General features: G+C 40.2%; 1 pseudogene; it reads right to left on the bottom strand.

Moving 5' to 3' along the window:
- Nucleotides 1–334: 334 nt before the first annotated feature.
- LOC103232831 (prohibitin 1 pseudogene) lies at nt 335–1,314 on the bottom strand (annotated as a pseudogene).
- Between the last annotated feature and the right edge of the window lie 6,167 nt (nt 1,315–7,481).

Genomic DNA, 7,481 nt, shown 5'->3' with positions numbered 1-7,481 from the left:
GGCTCTCGCCTGTAATCTCAGCACTTTGGGAGGCCAATGTGGGCGGATCACGAGGTCAGGCGATCGAGACCGTCCTGGCTAACACGGTGAAACCCCGTTTCTACTAAAAATCCAAAAAATCAGCCGGGCGTGGTGGCGGGCGCCTGTAGTCCCAGCTACTCAGGAAGCTGAGGCAGGAGAATGGCGTGAACCCGGGAGGCGGAGCTTGCAGTGAGCTGAGATCACGCCACTGCACTCCAGCCTGGGCGACAGAGCCAGACTCCATCTCAAAAAAAAAAAAAAAAAAAAAGTCATTGGAGCAGTCAGCCCACGGAGGTGCAGGCAGAGTGGGCCCTCACTGGGGCAGCTGGAGGAGCACGGACTGCCCCGCCGGCAGATGGGTGATGTTCTGAGAGCATAAGAACTGGTATGCGAGGACCTCCACAGTTTCCAACTTGCAGAGCTCTATCAGGCCGTCCCTTGCGGTGGCCAGTGAGTTGACAATCAGCTCAGTTGCCTCGGAGTAGCCCTCAGCAGAGATGATGGCCACCTTTTTCTGCTGCTCAGCCTTTTCCACCACAAATCTGGCCCTCTCTGCTTCCTGCTGTGCCACCTGTTTGGCTTCCACCGCTTCTGTGAACTCCTTCCCGAAGGTCAGATGTGTCAAGGACATGTCGTCCAGGATGAGCCCAGAGGTGGCTTCTCGCTCTGTAAGTAAGGTCGTTGCTCACCTGCCTGGAGACTAGCTCTCTCTGGGTGATTAGTTCTCCAGCATCAAAGCGAGCCACCACGGACTTGAGGATCTCGGTCGTGATAGATGGCAGCCCCCGCTCATCACAGTCCTCTCCGATGCTGGTGAAGATGCGAGGAAGCTGGCTAGCGACAGGCCGGAAGAGGATGCGCAGTGTGGTGTTGACGTTCTGTAAATCTTTGCTGCCAGTGATGACTGGCACATTACGTGGTCGAGAAGGGCAGTCAAAGATAATTGGTTTCTGTACCCGTGGAATGAGAAAGTGAGTCCCTTTCCCTACCACAATGTCCTGTCCTCCACGGAATCAGTCAGAGATGACAGCTCTGTGCCCAGCATCCACATTATATGAGGCCGAGTTTCTTTCACCAGGCCTCCTGCAACAGCTAAGGCCGAGTCAAACTTGCTGATGGACTCAAACACTTTGGCAGCCATGTTTTCTTCTGCGGGACCCTGTCACACCTGCTTCCACTCTGACCTCCACATGAATTTCCACCCCTCAGTTTCTTAATTTGAAAATGAGGAAAATGACAATGCCAACATCAAAAGTATGTTTTGAGGATTAAAACAGTTAAAACAAATAAAGCAATTAGAATAGTGTTCATAACACAGCAACCAACCTTTTAGTTTTAGCTATTATTACCATTATTGCATTCCCTAAAATTTACGTAAGAAAGGTATGACATGCTTCTGAAGGTTGGGTAGCATTCATCTGCAAGACCATCTAACATTTTTCTTTCTGTGGGTATATTTTAGCTACTTATTCAATTTCTTTAATGTCATTAATCTACTTGATTTAATCTTTTTCTTGACTTGCTTTTGGCAAGTTACATTTTTCTAGCAGTTTGTCCATTTAATTTAATTTTCCTTTTCTTTTTTTCTTTTTTAGAGACAGGATCTCACTGTCTTGCTCAGGCTATAGTGCAGTGGTGCAATCATAGCTCACTGCAGCCTCTAACTCTTGGGCTCAAGTGATTCTCCTGCCTCAGCCTCCTGAATAGCTGAGACTACAGGGGTGCACCACTGTACCTGGCTAACATTTAAAGTTTTTGTAGAGACAAAGTCTCACTGTGTTGCTCAGGGTGGTCTCAGACTCCTGGCTTTAAGCCATGCTCCTGTCTTGACTTCCCAAAGTGTTGGGATTCCAGGTGTGAGCCATCATGCCCAACACATTTCATCTAAATCTTCAAAATTATTGGCCTAATTTTTATAGTATACTCTTATTAATGTCTAATGTTGTTATATCTGCATTTATGGCTTCCTTATTATTCCTAATATCATTTTGGGGTATGTTGGATGCTTAGCTCATTAAATTTTATACTCTCTATATATATTTGCTTTAATCCCACTCTGCGGGTCCTGATGAGTAGTGTTTTTCATTGGCAATCAGTTTTAAATGTTTTCTACTTTCCTTTACAGTTTCTTCCTGGATCCATGAATTTATAATATTTGTACATTCAAAATTTCCAAACATATAAAGTTTCTTTGGTTTTCTTTTCATTATTGAATTTTATTGTATTGTCGTCAGAAACTGTGATCTGTATAATATTACTCTGTTTCAGTATCTAAATTTATTTATTTATTTATTTATTTATTTATTTATTTATTTACTTTCTATATTTTCCGACTGGAATGTGATTCATGTGAAGAACGGAATTTATTCTGTTTAATTCACCATCATGTTCCCAGTGTGTAGAATGATGGTTGGCATGTAGTAGTAACTCAACATTTATTGAATGAAAGAATGATTAGTATTGATGGTAACCCTTGATGATCAGAATATATTTTTTTAGGTGGTCTTCCTGGACCACCAAGAAGGGAATGCAAATTCCCACAGGCTCTGGTCCATATCAGCAGACTTGGCTTCATATCCACATATGGAGTTACATCCATATATTCCTGACAAACATCAAAATTTCCTGATCATCCAAGTAAAATTTGGAGGACACTGTCTACTCCCAAATTAATTTGATTCTGATTTGTACACTCTCAGTGCCTCAGCATCAATATGGATTCGGCTTCCCACAGATGGAAAGACCGACTTTCTTTCTTTCTTTTTTTTTCCCTTTGAGACGGAGTCTGACTCTGTCGCCCAGGCTGGAGAGCAATGGCACGATCTCGGCTCACTGCAAGCTCTGCCTTCAGGGTTCACGACATTTTCCTGCCTCAGCCTCCCGAGTAGCTGGGACTACAGGCGCCCGCCCGGCTAATTTTTTGGATTTTCAGTAGAGATGGGGTTTCACTGTGTTAGCCAGGATGGTCTCGATCGCTAACCATCCTGATGAGGATGAGGATGAGGATGAGGATGAGGATGAGGCCGTGATCCACCCTCCTTGGCCTCCCAAAGTGCTGGGATTATAGGCATGAGCCACCGCGCCCGGCCAAGACCGACTTTCTTAGTCCACATCAGCTGCTATAACAAATCACCATAAACCGGGCGATTTATAAACAATAGAAACATATTTCTCACAGTTCTGAAGCTTGGAAATCCAAGGTTGGGATGTCAGCACGGTCATTTCTGGTGAGAACTTTCTTTTGGGTTGCAGATGACCAACATCTCTCTGTGTCTTTACCAGGCAGAAGCGGGGAATGAGCTCTCAGATTAGTGCCATCTATGGCACTAATCCCATAGATGAGGTCTCTGACCTCATGACTTAATTACCTCCTAGGGACCCCATCTTTTCATGCCATCACCTTGGTGGTCAGGATTTCAACATATACATTTTGGGAGAGCACAAATATTCAGGCCATAGCATTGATCATAGCAGAACTGGCAATCCTCATACAAAGTTTTTGTTTCCCATGTTTAATGTCTTCTACAAAACAATATTCATGCATTCTGTCAAGCAGTTACAGAGTAAAGACAGCTGGTCATTACTCAGCTTGGTGTGCAAATAGATATTTTTGAAAATATACAATATCTGAAGATTTTTATTCTTCAGACAACTTTGGCTTTGAAAACTCTGTATATCTTAAAAGCAGTTTCACAATGTCAGTAGTTTCCTGTGATTGATAGCCACAGCACACTGAGCTCACAGAGACATTAAAAATGTGGCATAGAAAAGAAAAAAAGGGCTTTGCAATATTGGATTCTGTAGCAGTAAGTAATCTGCTCTTGGCTTTCCTTCCCTTTGCTAAGGATTTTTTTTCCCTCCTCTTCTGAAAGGTCTGTTTTATTACATTCTAGATTTGGACATACTAATAAAAATATATTTTTTTCTATGCTTGCCAGAATCCTATTTCTCAGCACAGACAGAATTATTGGATAAGTGCTGCAATTCTGTTTCTCTTTGGAATTTTGAAACCCCAAATTAAAAAAAAAAAGTTAAACAAACCAAAAAATTACCAATAAGTTGGGATACCAGATAGAACGTTGACGTTGGCAGGTCTCTCCTTGGTGCAATGGAGATGATTGTGTGTTATGCTCTCAGAAAGGGGGAAAGTGGCTGCATTACTGAGTGTGGTGGTGAGAAATAAGAACTGCATGATGTGGAGAAGAAATTTGGATCATTTTGGGAAACCAAAGAGGTTATTCCTATTGAATGTGGAAGGAAGTAATTATTTCTGTAACTAAAATGTCCTGCAAATAAGTTACGGTAGGACAGCTGCTCTCATAAAGAGACCCAGGAATGTAATGACTCATCATGGGAATTTATTTCTTACCTAGTAACTGCTTCATGTTGGCAGGTTTATTCAGGGACCCAGGCTTCTTCCATCTTGTGGCTCTGCCATTCCCTAGAGCTGAAGTTACATTTTTTTTTTTTTTTTTTTACAGTGGAAAGTACCAGATCATAATTACTGTAGGTTTTGCAAGTTATAATGTCTCTGTTACCTTTATTCAATGCTGCCATTGTACCATAAAAGCAGTCACTGACAACACATAAATTAATGGCCTAGCTTTGTTCCGGTAAAACATCACTTACAAAAAGACGTGGCAGGTTGAATTTGGGTCTTGGGACATAGTTTTCTGACCCTTGCTCCAAAACCTGGTCATAGTCTTCTGTATTCAGCAGAGAAAGGGAAGAAGCAAGGAGAAACAAGTGTGGAGGGAATCTAGAGGTCAAGCCTGGAAGCAAAATATATCACTTCCCCTCATGTTTCATGGGCTAGAAATCAGTCACATGGCAACACTCGATTGCTAAGGATGTTGGGAAATGTAGTCTAGCTGTGTGCCCAGGAAGAAAAGGAAACATACTGGTGAACAGGTGGCAATCTTTGCCATATCTAGCACAATAGAAAATCTGAAAAAACTGGAATTCAAGGTTCATCCTCAAACTATCCTACTGGGTTCTAAAACACAGGGCTCAAAAAGCATATCTTTGTAATCAGATGGGCCTGGGTTTGAATCCTAGAAGGGCCACATTCTAACTCTGAGCTCTTGGGTGTTTGTTTAACCAACTTGTGCCTCATTTTCCTTATGTGGAAAATGAGGGTAATTATGATTATCTCCCAGGGTCTTTGTGAATGTTAAATAAAAGAAAAACTTGAGATAACTATCACTTCTAATGTATAAGAAGAAGTATATTACCATTATTATTTGAACAATGACTTACTCTACTTCCTGGCAGAGTATAATTTAATGCTTTGCACTTGGGCTTACATCCATGCTCCACTCCACACTAGCTCTATAATCTTGGACAAGTTATGTAACCTCTCTGTGCCTCAATTTCTTCATTTATATAATTGTAACAATAATAGCACGTATCTCCTAGGGTAGTTGTGATGATTAAATGATTTAACAAACATGAAATCATAGGTGTCTAGACTTATTAATGCTTAATTAATGGTAACTATAATTATTATTTTAATACACCTATCCCTGGCATCCAAGGACACTAATGATAAAAATCAACATTATAATAATATACATATATATTCATTCATTCAACAAATACTGAGCACCTACAGGCCAAATTCTGTACTCGGCTCTGAGGATAGAAATGGTGACTAGACCTGACATTTTGCCTGCCTTCATAAAGCTTACAATGTGTTTGCTAATACGTGCATTTTCTTTTTTGAGCAGCCTTTGCAGTGAGTACTTTAAACATGCTATCTCATTTGATCATTTGCAATAACTCTGTGAATAATGTATTATTGTCTCTATTTTACAGAAGACGTAACAGGTTTAGAGAACATAAGTAATTTTAGCGAGGTCACAGAGCTGGTAAATGGTAGAAATGGTATTTGAAACTATGCACCTCAAACTTAAATGCCAGTGTTCTTAAAAATCATGCTGGGCTGTCAGATCTGGCCACATAAAAAGGTTTGCTTGGCAAAGTGTACACTGTTTAATGGGAATGTAGGTTGAAGGCAGGGGAAAGGAGGGGGCTGTGATGGTGAGGGTGGCCTCTTGGCCTCTCTGGGAATTCAGTTCTATCTCTGGACCATTTATGACAGCAAATGCCCTCTCTACTTGGATGACTTCAAACATCCCCCAGGATTAGAAACATGTAATCTTATCAACCAGGTTTGGTTCCCGTCTGCAGGAGAGCTGGGCTTTTCAATTTAACCACTGGCTTAAAAAATGGGAAAAAAAATAACACAAAGAAATCTACTGTCTCTACCCTTCTTTAAAATGATGAATGCTTTTTAAAGGCAAATCCATCATTGGTCACTTGAGGGAGGAAATGTCAAGAAAAGTTATGGTTTGTTAGCTTTTACTTCTTGACATTATACAAGAAAGTAATTGAAGTACAACAAATGCCATGTTGTTTTACCTCATCTATTTATATAGCAATCTGACAAGATGAATATATATGTTACTGTGGATTTGGAAAAAAAGTGACACAGGCTCTGTGATTTGTTCTATTGTCTTATCAGTGCTGATCAAATGTGTTTTTCCTCAACAAAACACATGGCAGATGAATTAGTATCTTTTCATGTAGATTCCTGGATTTGAACAATTGAACTCATTTTACCCTTCAGCCCATTAGCCTCTTATCTCAAGTTCTTTGAGCTTTAACATGAATGTATAATAGAACATGCACAAATTCAATTCAATACAACAAATATTTATTTAGCACTCACTGTGCATAAGGTACTATGCCAAACAGAGATGCCATTAATTCACAATCTGTGATAATTCAAACACAACCTGGGCTAAATGTTACCATTATGCCATTTATGAAAAAAAGGGTGTACTAAACAAATCAGCAAGGTGGATCTCACTGTGTATCATGTTATGCTCCTAAAAATCCCATAAGTAAATCATATTTTAAATTCACAAAGAGTGCTTCCTGTTCAAAGAATTTCATAATAGTGTTTCTACAGAATATATAATCATTGACAAATGAGAATTTTTAAGTTTGATGTTTAAAAGGCAAATGACCATTTTATTGAAGGATATTATGTGACTAGTACTATAAAAAAATCCCAAGGCTCATTTCTATGACACCCACGATCTCTTTGTGGTTGGGTAGTCTGGTTGTCAAGCAACTTAAATAGAAGAGACATGTTAAACTATTATTTTTTTCTTCTGAAAGGTGTCAGACACAAAACAAAGGTATAAAGTTGCTTATTCTGTAGTAAAGATCTCTTCAGTTCCCCACATAGATTGCTGGGGAAGGAAAGTAATACTAAAACCTCAGTTAATAGGAAGAGGCAGAGTGAGCTTTCAGTGTGTCTAAACCTTTTTATTTTGCTGACATTACCTTAGCCAATGAGCTGGGATCTCAAGTGAGTTATTCAGGGATGTAATATTAAGAATCATGAGGCAAGGTCTCCTGTCGAATACAGTAAGATGATAATACTTTGC

This window comes from Chlorocebus sabaeus, chromosome 5 (assembly GCF_047675955.1).
Source record: "Chlorocebus sabaeus isolate Y175 chromosome 5, mChlSab1.0.hap1, whole genome shotgun sequence".
In the NCBI taxonomy this organism is placed as follows: Eukaryota; Metazoa; Chordata; class Mammalia; order Primates; family Cercopithecidae; genus Chlorocebus; species Chlorocebus sabaeus.
The sequence above is the reverse complement of the archived record's forward strand: the minus strand, read 5'-3'. Positions and strand labels throughout refer to the sequence as shown.